Below are 16,331 nucleotides of genomic sequence, written 5' to 3' on the forward strand. Positions count from 1 at the left end.
CGACTAGATCCTTCAGGGAACAACAGGGGAAGAAGTAGAAAAAAATATTTATATATATAACCTAACTCGATCCACACAAACATTAGCCCTGGGTCCACCCACCGCATCCCCCGATCCCCCAACTCCAAGCTCACGGACCTTGGCTTTTTTCCCTTCTGGGTCATTTATTCCACTCATTCTGAGCTCAGATTGCCTCTGAGTCTGTATGTGTGCACACGTGTGTGGCCACTGCTGGCTTTCCAAAGGGCTCACCTCTCTACTGCCATTTTGCTAGGACACTGCTCCTTCGGATCTTACTCTCCCTCTTTCTCTCCCTGCCCCCAACTCAGCCTGAGCCTTTTCCTGTCTCTTAACTCCACCAGTGCAGTAGCAACTAGCCGAGCTGCTGGCGTGCGAGTAAGCGAGTGTGAGTGTGAGTGCGCGTGAGGGAGTGTGTGTGTGTGTGTGTGTGTGTGTGTGTGTGTGTGTGTGTGTCTGCGTGCGCAGCTAGGCCAAGCCTGCAAGCCTGCCTGTCACTGGAGAGTTTTAGTTTGCATTCAGAAGAAAGGAGGAGGGGAGACAAGAGGGAAGGAGGAAAGGTGGAGGGGGGGGAAGTGGGGGGGGTGCGGAGGAGGGAGGGAGAATGTCTTGTTTGTGGCTTGTCAGCAATTGCTTGAGACAAGCTTCCATGTGTGAAAGCTACTTGGCATGAATGCCTGGGCCGTACCAAGTGTCACCGCAGCAAGAGGGGGAGACAGAAGAAAAACAGATCAGACCAGAGCAGACAATAGGCCCCTAAAGTGTTCCCCCTAAGTTGCTTTGATGTTGTCCTGGTGTCTTGATACCAGGAGGCCAGGGATTGCTGGAAAAGGGTCTTTTTTGTCTTCGTTCACTTCCCTCCAGTTTCTGCAATGATTCTCCAGAATCTCTGCTCATGAAAAAGGTAAGCACTCTAACAATTCCTTCTTCTGTGGCAAGCTTGCTCGCCAGTGCTTGGAAGTGGGGGTCTCATTCCTGCGCTGCTCAGGAGGAGCGCTTGGGTCCTGCGATTGGAGCTGCTGCTGTGCCCCTGAAGTCTTTGCCAGACGCTTAGGGCTGGGGATGGCCCCTCTTTCCAGGGAACCCCAGTAACACGATCTGTGCCTCTGGGTTGGTGGGGGGAGAAGGGGTGGAAGGAGAGGGGTGGGAGGAGGATGGGAGGGTGGAGGGTGGGAGGGAAAAAAAAGAGAGAGGGAGAGAAGCCTGGAGGAGAGGAAGAGAAGGGCAGAGCCCTATTTCAGAGAAGCCCCAGCCCGGAGCCCAAGGAGGCCTTGGGAGCTCCGCGCTGTGCTTTCGCAGGCTGAGCGAGGCTGCCTAGAGCTGGACTCAGCGACTGCAGAGATCGCATGGCGCTTTGTGTGTGCGAGTATGCCTGTGGGTCTGGGTGTGTGTGTAGACCTCCCACACACTGCCCTGGCGTGTCTCGTAGTGAAGGGGAGGTACCCCCAGTCCTGATCACCCAGACCAGACTCGCAGGAAGAGAGCGGCATGGCCGGCCAGAAGGGTGAGCGAGAGGACTGCCCCGAGACATCCACAAACTTTTCCAGTTTCGGGGAATTCTCTGCTCCGAGATACTATAAAGGAGTTGTTGGGTGCTCCGGGCCTCAGTTTACCCAATCTGTGAAAGCGGGAGAGCCGACTGGGGATGCCGCACGCCTCCCAGGGGTGAAGCCAAACAGAGCAGCCCACTCCATGTAACTGTGTGGCGAAATCTTCTGGCTGGCAATGCTGTGGAATCACAAAGTGGAAGTGTGACCATTATTCCTGATTATCGCCGTCATGACGATAAAACCGTCATTAAAGACACCGGGAGACAAACAGACCGGCGAGCACGGATCAAGTGTCTGACCATTTCTAATGAAACAAAAACCCCTTTCCACCTGTTGGCTTCTGTCCTTTTCTCTTGTGTCTTTTCCTTAGATTTATTGGCCGATTTGTAGAGAGAATGGAGTGGGAGGGGTTGGGTTTCCCTTTCCTCCTCCTTCATCATACATATATATGTATTTAAAGGTCAATATAAGATTCTCAAAGGGAAAACGCGCCTCCTGTTAAAGGCCTTTTATTCAAGACCTTGCGTTTTCTGGCGCTGGCAGGGTGTGCGTGCACATTTGTAAACTACCTTGGAGGTTAAAGATTTTTATTGTGGCTTTTGGAGATTAAATGAGATTTATTTACCATTGCCATTTATCAGAGAGTAAATATCAGTGTGGAGGGGTAAGAATGTGACGGCTGTTTATTCTCTGGCGGTTTTGTGGATAAAACCTTTTGCTTTTTTAAAGTGGCGGCTCAAGAACCGGGAGGAAGGGAGGCCGAAGTCAGTATTAATATCCATCTTACCCATGGTTGTTTGGGAGAGGAAAAAATGTCTGCTTATGGTTTTGAATTGTGAATTTCTTCTGCCTTTACATGGTTCTAGCCCTCTTGAGATTCCCTATGGGTTCTGCTTGCCTGGTTTTAGGTTCTCTGTGACTCTGTCTTACTGTTTGTTCAAAAAAAAATCTGTGGAGATCTGCGTGGGGCTGTGACCCCTTCTATCCTAACTCAAATGTTTCAGATGGTCTGTGATAGCCCAAGATGCGAGCAAAGAGCCATCCCTGGCTTAGAGTATTTGTGCTCTTCCCATAGAGGCCTGGAAACCTAGATGCTGGGTGTGGGAGAGGAGGAGAGAAAGGCATTAGGGGCCTCCATCTGGTATGAAGGTCCCAGAACTTCTTTATTCTATTTTAACGTCTTACATCTTCAGACTTAATCGTCATCTGCCGCGAAGGCTGAAGTGCTCCCTGTAATTCGTCTTTGGCAAGCTTCTGGGTCCAGATATCTTTTTTCAAACGTTAGCATTTCAGAACTAGAAGGGAGGCGAAAGGTTACTTGTCATGCTTTTAGATGGGGGTGCTTGGTGAAGCTGACTGAAGCACAGGGTCCCAAGCCCTATGAAGGTTGTCACGCGGCCACTCCAGTGTCATCACTGCTCGCTCCCGCTCCCCTGTGCCTAGGCACCTTTCCCTGATCCACTCAATGCTCTGGGTTCAGCCAGCACCCTGAGCCAGGTTCATGTCCCAACAGGACACAAGCACAGGAGGTGACGGTTGCACCGTTGATTTGCATCAGGGCATGGCTTTTTGAGGATGTAGGAAAAATGCAAGATGCCCATTCTCAGGCGATGTCTTCTTGCTGGTATGATCCACAGGAGCCACAGAATCACGCAAACCAGTGGTTCCAACACCGAGAGTGCATGCTAAACAGCACGTAGGCATCACAATGCAGCATAAAGCTGTAGAAGTTATCGGCCTTCCAAACTGTCATTTCTGTCTACGTGATTGAGGTCCCCTGTTCCAGTCTCACTGAGCCCAAGAATCCCAATGGCTGAAGAAAATGCCCACCCTAACCTCTGCAACCTGTGTATACCCAGAGACACAATAACATCTGTTAACCCTTCCCTCACACTTGTTGTGAGGTGGCCGATATAATAGTCATTACCTAAGTGATTAGCATTCACTGTAGTCTCTCCCTAAGGCCTAATGGATGTTGGAGGACTGGTCAGGGAGGTTCCCTTTACTTCTCCCATGGTTCCTGGGCTAATGCTAAAGACTTAGGTGCAGGAAATTCCACCATTATCGTTGTCGTTTTGGAATTCCAAAGACAATATTGCAATAAAATGGTCTTCCCCACCCCTCCCAGCATAGCCTACTCTCTAACTATAAGGCAAAATCTTACCAAAAACCAGTTCAGCCAATCCCATTTGGGGTCAGGTTATTAAACTCTTACTGGTTTGGTGATGTCAGAAGTACACTGTACTTCCTCTTTATAGTCTGCCCTGGAGAGAACACACATCCATGCTGCCAGTCACTTCTAAAGAGTCGCTTAGCGCTCATCCCAGTGTCTTCTTCATGTGCCTTTCTGTAGTACCCATGTAATGTTGCCTTCAGCGTCATCAACCTGCTTCATCTTCCTTTTAAAGATTAACTTAATGGTTTAGAGAGAAGACGGACATGCCCCCCACATTCACATAAGTCACAGGTTCGGTGCCTACATTCCAGGAACCCACACACATTGTGTAGTTAAGTCACGTCACAGGCAAAATGAGAGTCATTTCAATGTACCCGGCGTTGTTACCCAGTGACGTGCTCAAGCCCACGTTGTAGCAACAACCTAAACCAGGAGCTTGTCATGTCTGCATTTGGAACCCGTGACTTAGGCCTTCTCTCTCAGCAGGATGCACTCAACGCATTCAATGTCTTTGATCACTTCCGGACACACTCCCCTAGACGTGTCACTGAGTGAAACAGAACCTGTCAGGGAGGCAGCTCGAGCTGGCATTGGAGAGAGTCACCCAAAGAGGGTAAGGGAGTCGGATGATTAAAACGAGGATCTGGGTAGAAGGAAGATTTAACCGACAACCAGAGAGCAGGCATAGAGGTCAGTCTTATGTCTAAGAGATGTAAAAATGAAGGCTGTTAGGATTTTTTTAAATGTTCCGTGTACAGACACTTGTACAAATGATGTGTTTGCATGTAGTTGTACAGAACGAAATTGGTGGGGTTCTCCCCACAAGAGACATAAAGAAAAGATATAAAGTGGAGACTTCATTTCTTTTAAGCTTTGGTACCTTAATGCAAACTAAGACCAGTGCTTAGTCCTCTACTGTAGCAACTCTTGATTGCTCTCCTCAGGTTACATTTGAGTAAGGTTCTGTGAGTCATCCAAGGAGGGGCAAGGCAAGGCCGGGGTGAGATGGCTAACCAATTAAATGGTCTGTTAGGCCAGCAGTTTGAGTTGTGACCCTTTGAGGGGGCCGGTCAAATGACAGCCTCACAGGGATCTTCAAAGACCATCTGAAAACGCAGATGTGTATGTTGCAATTCATAACAGTAGCAAAATTACAGTTACAAAGTAGCAACAAGGTAAGTTTATGGTTGGGGGTCACCACAACATGGGGAACGGTAGTAAAGGGACCCAGGGTAGGAAGGCTGAGAACCACTGTGTTAGAGCATCTCCTCAGTAGATGGGAAAGAGAAGTGAGGGTCACACAATTCGGATCGAAGGCTCTTGTGGTGACAGAAAGAGCCTTGGTTTGGGCATCCCACCCCCTGCCTTTTTATTTTATATTTTCTATTTAAACAGAAAACAAAATTCTAGGGATTTTTAACAATAGTTTTAGTTAGTTAATCAGAGAAAGGGGTTCCTAGTTCTGACTTAATGGTGACAGGTTCTCTATAAAGGACATTATACCAGCTTTTGGCTTGAGTTTGACAGAATCCTTGTTCTCCACTCTGGATTCTCGTTGGACTGAAGGATTTGGTCTAAGTCATCTTTCTGGATCCCTTCAGCATTTCTAGTCAGTTGTTTTTGTGATTCTGTGAATAGACTAACGTGACAGTCTAGCCATCCACATGACGACCAATTTAAGAGCTGCGGCTGCCAAATAAATACAGTGGGCTTTGTGGATATATAGAATAAATGTATACACATATGCATCCATACAAACTATATTGACATTTCGAAGTGAAAGCACGTTAGGAAAGAGTGGAATTTTAATTTATGGATTGCAAGAGAATTTGCCAGTCAGCATGCAGGCACATGTGCAAGAGACTAAAGAACCATTTTCAAAAGAATAAGCTGTTTTGAATGCACGTCTTCCTGTATAATAAGTATGAATTTAAAATGGATGGGCACTGGGCGCATCTCTTAGCTTCACTGTGCTCACGTGCTCTCTCATGGCAACCATGCCGTTCCTTTTTGTATTGCGGCCACATACTGTTTTGAGGGTGCAAAGGACTCGTTTAAGCAACTGGAGTGCTGACCGTTCATGTCCTATGTGTCCTATTCATTGCGTGCTGGGGGACGGCAGGCCTAGTGACAGTCTTTATCATATGCAACTCACGAACGTTCTTGTGGAAGAACCTTTTGCTAAGTAAGTTGCAGATTGTGTGTGTGCCTGTATAGTCTATATGCCCAGCTTAGGGTGTGAGTAACAGACTGAATGGTGACAGATCCAGACAGAGAGGCTAGAGAATGAACCTTCTTTCCATTCATTATGTCCCCTCCATCAGTCATCTCAAGAACCATTTAGAGTTGGACAAACCTTTGAAAGATATAATTTAATTTTTTTGCATGATAGCTCTTTTTAAAAAGGAAAAAGATTTACTTATTTTATTTATATGAGCGTGCTGTAGCTGGTTGTAAGCCACCATGTGGTTGCTGGGAATTGAAATCAGGATCTCTGGAAGAACAGTCAGTGCCCTTAACCATTGAGCTATCCCTCCAGCCCCCATGATAGCTCTTAATGCAATTTTTAGAACCCCAGAATAAATTCTCCTATCATGTTTTAGGAATATCATCTTGCTGTAGCAGGGGAGACCGTCTCAAGCCTGTGTTGACAGTTAGTAAACCAGCAACTCTTTTAATTGGTCTCAAAAATTTTTTTTATCTGAAGAAATATATAGTGTCTAAGATATAATTACTTTCTAACTCCAAAAGGGGATTCGAGGAGCGTGCATAATTATCTTTTACTTATTCTTTTATTCCGGGTTATTAAAAATTCCTAACAGTGGGTCTCTTGTTTATTTCCTAATCACCCTAAAATGTACATAGTAATAGAAATATACTAGTGACTTCAGAGGTAGAGAAGCTGGGATGGATTTATCAGCAAGCGTTGTAGCGGTGTGATTGTACTCGGCAGACATGTGTGGAATATTTAGTTGTCGATGGATGCCAGCAGGGTAATATCTCAATGCAGCACTGCCGCTCAGTTCATCCTCCATAATCCAAGTAGTTACCGAGTGTTTTTACGTCACTCGATTAAAAATACTTTGAAGTCTAAAGTTTTGGAAAGCTTTTATAAGTCCACAAAAAAACCCAAAATGACTCCTCCCCCCCCCCCCTGAAAATAACAAATACAGAACCCAAACTGCCATGAGTAGCCTTTGGAAGGAGCCACGCCCCCACCAGCTAAGAAGGAAAGCCTGCGGTCCAATGCTGCTATCCTGACATCTAGGCACACTTGATTTTGTTTTAGGCATTGGGAGGACAGCTAGCGGAGAACTGGTACTGGGGATCTGCGGACAAGGGACGGGCGGACAAGGGACTGGCTGAGTGAATGGTCAGGGGCATGTTTGCTCTCGCCGTGGAGGTTTGGTGGTTTACTGGAGGGAAGTACACAAGCGCTCAAGAATCCAAGGCAGCATAGTCTAAAAAAATCAGGACTTGAACTCGCATGTCAGGGCCCAGGATCCCTCAGCCTACACTGTCTCTGCTTTGTCTTTTTGAAACTAGATCCCTAGACCCAAACTACCGCACCCCTTCTGGACCATCTCGGGTGAGCATGTACCTAGGCATCCTGCACTGACTTCATCTGCCTCCTCCGTTAGTCTGTTGTATCCTCGAGGGTCGTGATGAGTGTTTATTTAGTCTTTGTACCTTAACGCCTAGGGCAGGGTGAAACAGAAAAGGGAGTAAATCAATGTAGTTGAACAAACAATTTTCATTAGAAATAGCTTCTTATGGCACTGGGGAGACAGAGCAGTGGGTAAAGTGCTTGCCTTGAAAGCAGGAAGAGCTGAGGACCCGAGGTCAGATCCCGGGCACCCGTGTAAAAAGCCAGACCTTGTGGAGTGTTTGTAACTGCAGCACTGGACTGGGGTGTGGAGGGGAGGGGTGGAGCTTGTGGAGACAGGCAGCGCTCCTTGGTTCGCTGACTCAACAAAATCCGGGTTCTCCGAGAGACCCTGCCTCAAGAAAAAGAAAAGGTGGAGAGTAGTAAAGGAAGACACTTGACAACCTCTACACGCATCCACATGGGCAAGCGCAAGCACACCCTCACACACAGGCGCACGCACACATGCATCACGGACACAGGAAAAGGGGAAAACCCACAGCTTCCGAATAACTTCTTAAGAAAGATTTCTTTCTTTAGTTATATGAGCACTCTACCTGCATGTACACCTGCAGGTCAGAGGACGGCATCAGAACTCATTACAGATGATTGTGAGCCACCATGTGGATGCTGGGAATTGAACTCAGGTCCTCTGGAAGAGCAGTCAGTGCTCTTAACCGCTGAGCCATCTCCCCAGCCCTGTGTACGAATGACGTAACCAGCCAAGTGTGGAGGCACATACGTTTAGTCTCTGCACCAGAGAGGCCACAAGCAGGTGGCTCTCTGTGAGTTCAAGGGCTGCATAGTGAGACCCTGTCTCAAAAACCAGAAGAAGAAAATAAATTAATAGTTTAAACAAATACAAAAGATAATGGAAAATATATGAAATCATCAATCTTGTATATATCTTATCACAAAAGGAAATGTCTCATGCGGTACTCATTCTTTTGCCAAAGAATGTCGCAAAAGAATGAATTACTCATTCATCCTGAAGTACTGGGGTATCTTTGTCTCATGGTAGGCTGTTGCTCTAGATGGCTATGAGTCACCATGTGGTTGCTGGGAATTGAACTCAGGGCTTTTGGAAGAGCAGCCAGTGCTCTTAACTGCTGAGCCATCTCTCCAGCCCCAAGAGTTTATATTTTATGTCAAAAAAAGACACTCAGTTGATGGTTACCCTTTCCTAACCCATTTTGGGGTCATTTACTGATTTTTAGGCAGTAGCTAAAGAGATGTTTCCTGAGAAATTCTACACAGTCAGACAACAGCAAGGCCTGGACTCCGGACATCTGAACAATCAGAAATAAAAAAGCAATTTATGCCTTAATTTTCTAAACATAGGTGTTAGTGCAGAACTTCCTGCCCCCACCTAGGGCAAAGAACCAACACACTCAAGTTTCCTCGAGCAAAGGGGCATTTATAGTGAGGGTGCCCACAGCCAAGGGCGTCAGAACTGGATGCCTGTCCAGGACTGTGCCAGCTCTAAGGACAGCCACATGACAATCTCGGCATCTCCCTGCTGCTCCTGTCTCCTTCGGTTCCCTGTGACCTAAGGCTTTTTGCTTTATTATGGGAGCACCTTTTAATTTCATAGCTTTTTTTTTTTTTTTTTTTTTTTTTTTTTGCTGATGCTTAACTGTTGTATCTTAGACTTGCCCGCACTCCCCATGTCCAGCTTCTGCCAGGCCCTCTCCGTGGCTTCTGGTTCATAATCTTTCAGTTATACTTTTCCTGATGACTGCTTTAGTCTCTCAGAGACCTTTCTTCTTAGCTCACATTCCTGAGATTCCGGTTAGTCCCTTTTATCTTTTCTTTGTCACACCTATGATTCTTGGCTGACTGTGGATGTAGTTGTTTAAGAGTTCAACGTTCTACCATGGTATATAGAGGAGGGAGGAGCAGAGCTGTTTCTGTTTGACGTAAGCAGGGAGGCTTTTTTGGTAGGAACTGTGGAAGGGCAACATGTTTGACATATCTAATATTAGCCCATTATGAGCGTCTAAGTTAAGAATAACCAGGTTATTAAAAATTAAAATGTTTCATCGGTGATAATTAGTATAACTGCGATAAGAAAGCCATGGGGCAGATAGCAAACCCATAACTGAGAAAGAAACAGGGGAGAGGAAAGAGAGTTAGAGTTAGCTCTTATGTATCATGTTGTACACTTGTTAAACAACCAGAGTAAGCAATTGGTGAGCATGAACATATGTTGACACAGATCCCAGAGGCTAGCTTACAAAGCAAGCATAACCCTGGAATTGAAGACCAGGGAGACAAAGAGAAATATTAAACTCCGTAGGGAGTTTGGGCCTGGACGTTCTCCCTGTGTGTTTTCCCCTAGGCTTCCCGCGCACGTCTACTCTTGATCCTTTTTATCTGAACAACCTGAACTGAACCGGTAATACAACCATGGACTGTTTATTCTCTCTTCAACTCACTCTACTCCTCTGTCAAATACAGACAATACTAATTATTTCAATACCTTATAATACGAATTAAATTAGACGGGACCATATCTTTAAGGTAAGTAAGATATTACCTGGCATTAAAGGTCCTCGTTTGATTGTAGCAATTACTCTAATACACAGAAAGGAAGGAAATGCTGATGAGATAATATGCTGAGGAAAATTTCACTTGTTACATCATTGACTCCTTGGAGCAGCCCTGAGAGACTTGTGTTTCTACTTTATGAATGAGAAAACAATAACAAGGTTGCCGGGGATGTAGCCTAGGAATAGAACATTTGTCTAGCATATACAAAGCCCAGAGTTTGACCCCCAGGACCCCACCCACTCCCATAAAAACAAAAGCCCCAAGAGGGAAAGCGTATATAATTATCTGTCATGAGCCAAATGAGGTAAGCTAAACTTTTTCATACACTGCTGTTATTAATATTTCCATCTCATAGTTGGGAATGCTGAGATCCTGGAAATGTAACTTGTCCAAGGTCCCATAACTAGTAAATGATAGTCACAGCCGCGGTCTATGTCTTTTAAATCCAGGCAGTCTGGCTCCAGAAGTCTCCAGAGTTCTAGATAGTTCGGGTCTTACTAACGGTGCTAGTTCAGTTCACTCCTAGAGGTGCGTACGGACTGAACGCGGGTCTGTGGTACACACGCAGCTTGAATGCACACGGAATCCAAGTCCTGTGATGGGATAGGTGAGGGCGACTTCTGGAACAGGTACAGACAGTTTTTAAAAATAACTTAAACATATCAAAACTTTTTTAGATATGTTTCTCTGAGATCCAAAGAAACGATTTAACAAGTGTGTGAAGGACATCTGTTGTCTCAGGCAATCAAAAGTGAGCATGATTTGGTGAGGAATCAGAGATGACACCTGAACCCCTACCCTTAAGCTGCGTTCATTCTGGTGGAGGGAGACGGATAACCCCACAACTAATTTTAAACCGGCTAGCAATGGACCAAGAACTGCAGCAGTCAAGGGAGAGGAAGGTTAACCTGGCGGTGATGAGCATGGTAGAGGGACCGGGAAAGGCGCCATGCAGGAGGTGACATTTGCAATTGTCCTTTAGGGACAACTTCAGAAGTCCCAGAAGCCTTCTATAATTTCCTTTTTCTTCACACTTGTGATTTTCTAAAGATAGTATTAAATAGATAACTTTATATCGCAATATAGCACTCACGTAACATGTATGCAGTGTTTTCAAAGATGAGGTTCTTTGGGGGGAAATGGAAAAATATCCACTCTTAATACTCATATGACAGTATTGGTATTTTCCCAGTCTGCACTGATGCAGATGCCTATTACTGGAGTCAGGAAATGGAATTGTCCAGTCTGTGTTTTCAAGGTTGGGGCTCCAAAGCTGTGGGCCAGCTGCCTGGGCTCCAAATGGTGTGTTTGCATGTTCTCAGTAACACTAAGGAAAGCCTAGGGAGAGCCAGGCCTCCTCCTCTTCCTCCTCCTCCTCCTCTTCCCCCCTCCTCCTCCTCCTCTTCCTCCTCCTCCTCTTCCTCTTCTCCTCCTCCTTTTCCTCCTTCTCCTCCTCCTCCCCCATCCCCCTCCTCCCTCTCCTCCTCTTCCTTTTCCTCCTCCTCTTCTTCCTCCCCCTTACGTCCTACTCTTCATTCTCCCCTCTTCCTCCTCTTCCTGACTTCCTCCCCTTCCTCCTCTTCCTCCTCTTCCTCCTCCCTTCTTCCTCTTTCTCTCCCCTCTTCTTCCTCCTCCTCTTCCTGACTTCCTCCTCCTCTCCTCTTCCTCCTTCTGCTCCTCCTGCTCCTCCTCTTCTCTCTAAGGTTTACTTATTATGAGTGTTTCGCTTACACGTATGTCTGAGTGCCATGCGTCTGCCTAGTGCCCTCGGAGGTCAGAAGAGAGCTTTGGATTCTCTGAAACTGGAGATATGGCTGGAACTAAGCTGCCATGTGAGCCTGGGTTCTTCTTCACGAACAAGTGCTCCTAACCACTGAGCTATCTCTCCAAACCCCCATTTATCTTTAGTTCTTTGATTAGAGATTTTAATTTGTAATTCGAATTTCCCAATTTTCACTACATTTAGCACCAGATTTTCTGGATTCTTTTTTTTTTAAAGGCCACACCAATTTGAGATGTCCTATGTTGTCTCCATAAGTATACTTGTGACTGTTGGTTTGTGTGTTCTGGTTGTTGATCGGATTGAGTTGCTCATTCCCACTCTAGCTCAAGGAAGGCACCACACAGACATCTGCTGCATTTGGTTTCAGTTCACCGACATATTCAATTCTGCACTGCAAAACAGAAACCCAAGAAAGAGCTCTTGACTGGGTGCCCTCTGTTCAAGTCTTCTCCCCCAAAACTTTTGTCCATGAGCTCTTTCCTTCTTCCAAAGACCCAACTCAAATGCTATTTTCCTCAGTTCTTAGAGGTAAAGGGGCTACAGCGCCAGCATACCCATGTTATCTTCCAGTTTCTCTCGAGTGGCCATAACAGCTTCATGTATTTATTACCACAGATCACTTATAGCCAGTACAGAGGGGACGTGATGTGCTGGTTAATTTACCGTCAGCTTGACACAGCTTCAGGAAGAAAGACCCTCAACTGAGAATATACCCCCATTGAATTGCCTGTGGCCAAATCTGTTTGGTATTTTCTTGATTAATGATTGATGTGGGGAGGCATTCCAGGCAGAGCCACTTCTGTTCAGGTCATCCTGGGTTGTATAAGAAAGCACAATGCTCAAGTCATGAGGAGCAAGCCACTAAGCAGTGTTCCCTCCCTGCTTCTGCTTCTCCCTGCTTCTGCTTCAGTGTCTGCCTCCAGGTTCCTTCTGTGACTTCCCTCAGCGATGGTGTGTGACCTGGGACGCGGAAGCCAAACGAACCCTTTCTTTTCCAAGTTGCTTTTGGTTAGGGTGTTTATTGCAGCAATAGAAAACGCAGCAGGATTTTAGTTCCATGCATCCAGAGACTACGGAACCACAAAAAGGTAGCCTTGACTACCAAGGGCTATTCATAATTGCTTACTGCACTCAACCAAATTGAATTTTTGGCTTGGTTATCTTGGCTTTGGGCATGATGGCCTGGATATCTGTAGGTCACCTCTCTGTAAGGGAGGAAGTGTTTTAAGTCGGTCATGGTAGCTCCCGTATTACCTATATTAGCCCTTGGATGCTAAGGCAGGGGAATTGCTGTGATTTTGAAGCCAACCTGGGCTACATAGCAAGTACCAAGCCATCCTGGGCTACAGAGTGAGGCCCCCTAGTGATAGACAAATGTAACAGCAAACAAAAAAGTCAATGATTTTAGGATGAGAGCGATCGCATGCTGTGACCATTTATTGTAATTATTATTAATAAGCATCAACAAAGCAGTATGAAGGGACAAAATTGCTTCCTCTGCTTGCTTCTGCAGGCAGAGTTGGGAGGCTTGGTAAGCTAACTGGCCCCTTCCATCTTTAATATCTAGGATCCTTTGAAATTTCATGTAGACAAGTGCAAGCTAATGTACACTGGAAGGAACAACCGAAGCAGCTTCCACTCACTGATGGGCTCTGAATTACTCCACTTGTAAGTGCTCAGGAAAAAGATCTCAGATTCATTGTGGATTGCTCAATGGAGACATCTGCTCGCCGCTCAGCAGCAGTCAGAAGAATGAATGAGAGATAATAGGCTGTATTAACTTTGAGAATGGGATAAAGAAGAATGCAGAAAATAATATAGTGCACATAATTTGGCATTGACTATTTCTGTAATTACAATAAAACATTTTAATGATATACATTGATGTTATGACTTCACCTTAAAATCAGAATTCAGCACTGGGTCCTTTCTCTTCAAAAGAAAACAGAGCAGAATTGTAAAGGATGCAGAGAAAAACAACAGACACTCTCAGAGACGCGCAAGGGACTCGCCTGTAATGAGGAACCAAAAAGACAAGGACATTTTAATTTGCGTAAAGGGGACTGGGGTGGGGTGGCGGATGATGACATTGTATAAATTTATTTAAAATTAATGAAAGTTTCAGAAAATTGCTAGAGCTAGCGTCTGATTATCCTTGGTAATGGAGGTCGGAGATAGGCAGGATAATTGAAATCCCCGATTATCTCCAACCTTCATTTTAGCCATTAGCGGTAGCATCCTGCCCTAGCACAGTCTTAACAATGAGTAAAAATGGGAAGCCCAACAGCCCAGGGTTTGTGAAGTGGACAGCCCTGGGAAAGGCAGCCTGGGGTGGTAGGCTACTGTGCCTTACGCCACCAGGAAGCCTGAATTCCAGTTCCTGCTCTCTGTCCATCGTCTGCAGAGCCTGCGGTATTGTACTTAACTTCCGTCCTGGTGCCTAGCGTTGCTGGAAAAACTAAAGGATCTGGTTGGAAACAGTGATGAGCTACACCGCTCGGGGTTGGGGTTAGCTGCTGCGGGGGCGGCTGCTGCGGCTGCGGCGGCTTTCTCGCCAGTCTCAGGCTCTGGCATGGCTCCTAGCTTCCAGGTCTTACACACTCCGTAGTCCCTTCACTCAGCATCTTGCTCCTTGTGCTCTTAGATGGCGATTTCAGGCGATTTCAGAAGGTTAGTGAGAAGATGCCCGTTATCCTCAGAAGCATCCTCCACGACCCAGGCTCCTGGGGAGCCTACAGACTAGAGATGACACCGATGCTGCTGGCCTCTCAGTTCGTCTACAGAGTTTAGAAAGTTGTTGGTTATGTGTCTCCGATTCGCCCGGTGAACAGTAACTGCTCCTTCCTTAGACTCCTGGAGGCTCCTGTGTCATTCCTCAGCACCTAGTGCGGGACTCACCCTTCCCTCAAACCTGAGCCTTCTCCTTCCTTAAAAGGCCTAGGCACCCCGGCATTGAAGTTCTTAACGTATTATGTTATTTAGTGCAGAAGCCCCTAAACCCAATTCAAAATAGTGAACTCAAATAGTTCAAACCCAATTCAATTAATAGTCAGTGGTTTTAGTTAAACCAGTGAGTTAGAATCGCCATCGTACTAAACAGTGAACGCATTCCTTAAGTTTTTATTTTACCCGAAAACTTCCCTTGAGGTTCTGCCATGGGCCAAAGCTTTTTCTTTAGAGTTCAGGACTTCCCATGGGGACCCTGGTTCTTTCGTTTGTTTGGTTTGGTTTGGTTTTAGTTTTTCGAGACAGGGTTTCACTGTGCAGCCCCGACAGTTCTGGAACTCACTCTGTAGACCAGGCTGGCCTCGAAGTCAGAGAGATCCACCTCCCAAGTGCTGGGATCAAAGGTGTGCACCTGTGGAGAACCCCGACTCTCAACTCTGTGTAAGCCCCAAGCATTGAAGTTTTCCCAACCTTTGTTCCTTGTTGTCCTCAAAGTAGAGGAATATCTGAAAGAGAATGGAGAAGCAATCAAGTTTCTCCAGATGTAGGCATGTTTTACAGCTGGCTTTCCCACACTACTGACAGCACGCCAGTTATTTTTAATTGTGTATGTGTATCGGAAGAGGATGGCGTGTGTGCATGAGTACATATATATGAGTGCAAGGGTTCCAGCAGGCCAGAGGCCTCAGATCCTTCTGAGCCGGAGTTTCGGCTGGTTGCGAATCTGTAAACGGGTTACTGGGAACAGCTCTAATCTTCAGCATGAGCAATCTGCTCTCTCGGCCACTGACTTTCCCATGCTAGCCCTTCAGCACCCCACCTTAAAGGCCCGTCTCATACTTAAGAGTTGTAGACACGGTTTCTTCTTTGCACCTACATTTCATTATTCCAGATACATTTAATTAAATCGTGTTGTTGTAATAACGCAAAGAGCTAGTGCCCATAGTCTGCAAACATAGACTCTGGATGAGCTTAGCTCCTCCTACAGAGGACAAGTGTCCCAGGGTAACCTTTTGCTAGCAGAGGTGGCTTGGTGTGCCATGGACTTCCATGTGTGCATTGAAAGAGGCAATGGGGGCCACCGATGAATCGGTCATGTGCCTTCGCTGGAGGGCGCCCCTGCTCACCACGGCTTCTGTTTCATACTTCTGCTCTGAAAGCTGAATTCCCTGAAGGTCTAACTTTCATCTCTGTAGCTTTCTCAGAGCCCAGACTAGTGATGGGCATTTATTGGACCCTTAGTGAACACGGGACTAACCAGCTAGCTAACAGGCTAAACCAAAACCCAATTTGGCCTTTCTATATCCTCTGGTGGGAATATACAAAGGTTCAAGCCGCTGCACAGAAAGAGCTGGCGAATGAATTTCGGGTGCTGCTGCAAGATTAGCTCGTGTATACTCTTCGACAGTTAAATAATGTAAAGCAGATATTAAGGAGTGTATTCCATGTAATATGCAATTAACCTAGGTAACTCACCAGCATAAAGTAACAACAAGGCAACGCTCGATAACATTTTATAAGGGATTAGGTATGTTCTTACATGGGGAAAAATCTGTACTTACAACACGGTGACTGACTACAAAAAGCCTCTGTGATGATTATGTTCAGGGCCAGCCGGGTCAAGAAAAAAAAATCTCCCCTACCGAGGCTTCCTTGCAG

General features: G+C 46.0%; 1 protein-coding gene across 3 annotated transcripts in view; it reads left to right on the plus strand.

Moving 5' to 3' along the window:
• Positions 1 to 377: 377 nt before the first annotated feature.
• The window catches only part of Bcl9 (BCL9 transcription coactivator), an 87,130-nt gene continuing 71,176 nt past the window's right edge, over positions 378 to 16,331 (plus strand). For 2 of the 3 annotated variants that reach the window (XM_032897662.1, XM_032897663.1), the window contains exon 1: positions 715 to 922. The gene's annotated coding sequence lies outside the window, so the exon portion shown is untranslated. Of the gene's footprint in view, positions 397 to 714; positions 923 to 16,331 lie in introns of those variants that run through there. The other variant, XM_032897661.1, reaches the window with a different exon arrangement.

Source organism: Rattus rattus, chromosome 3 (genome assembly GCF_011064425.1).
Source record: "Rattus rattus isolate New Zealand chromosome 3, Rrattus_CSIRO_v1, whole genome shotgun sequence".
Taxonomy (NCBI): Eukaryota; Metazoa; Chordata; class Mammalia; order Rodentia; family Muridae; genus Rattus; species Rattus rattus.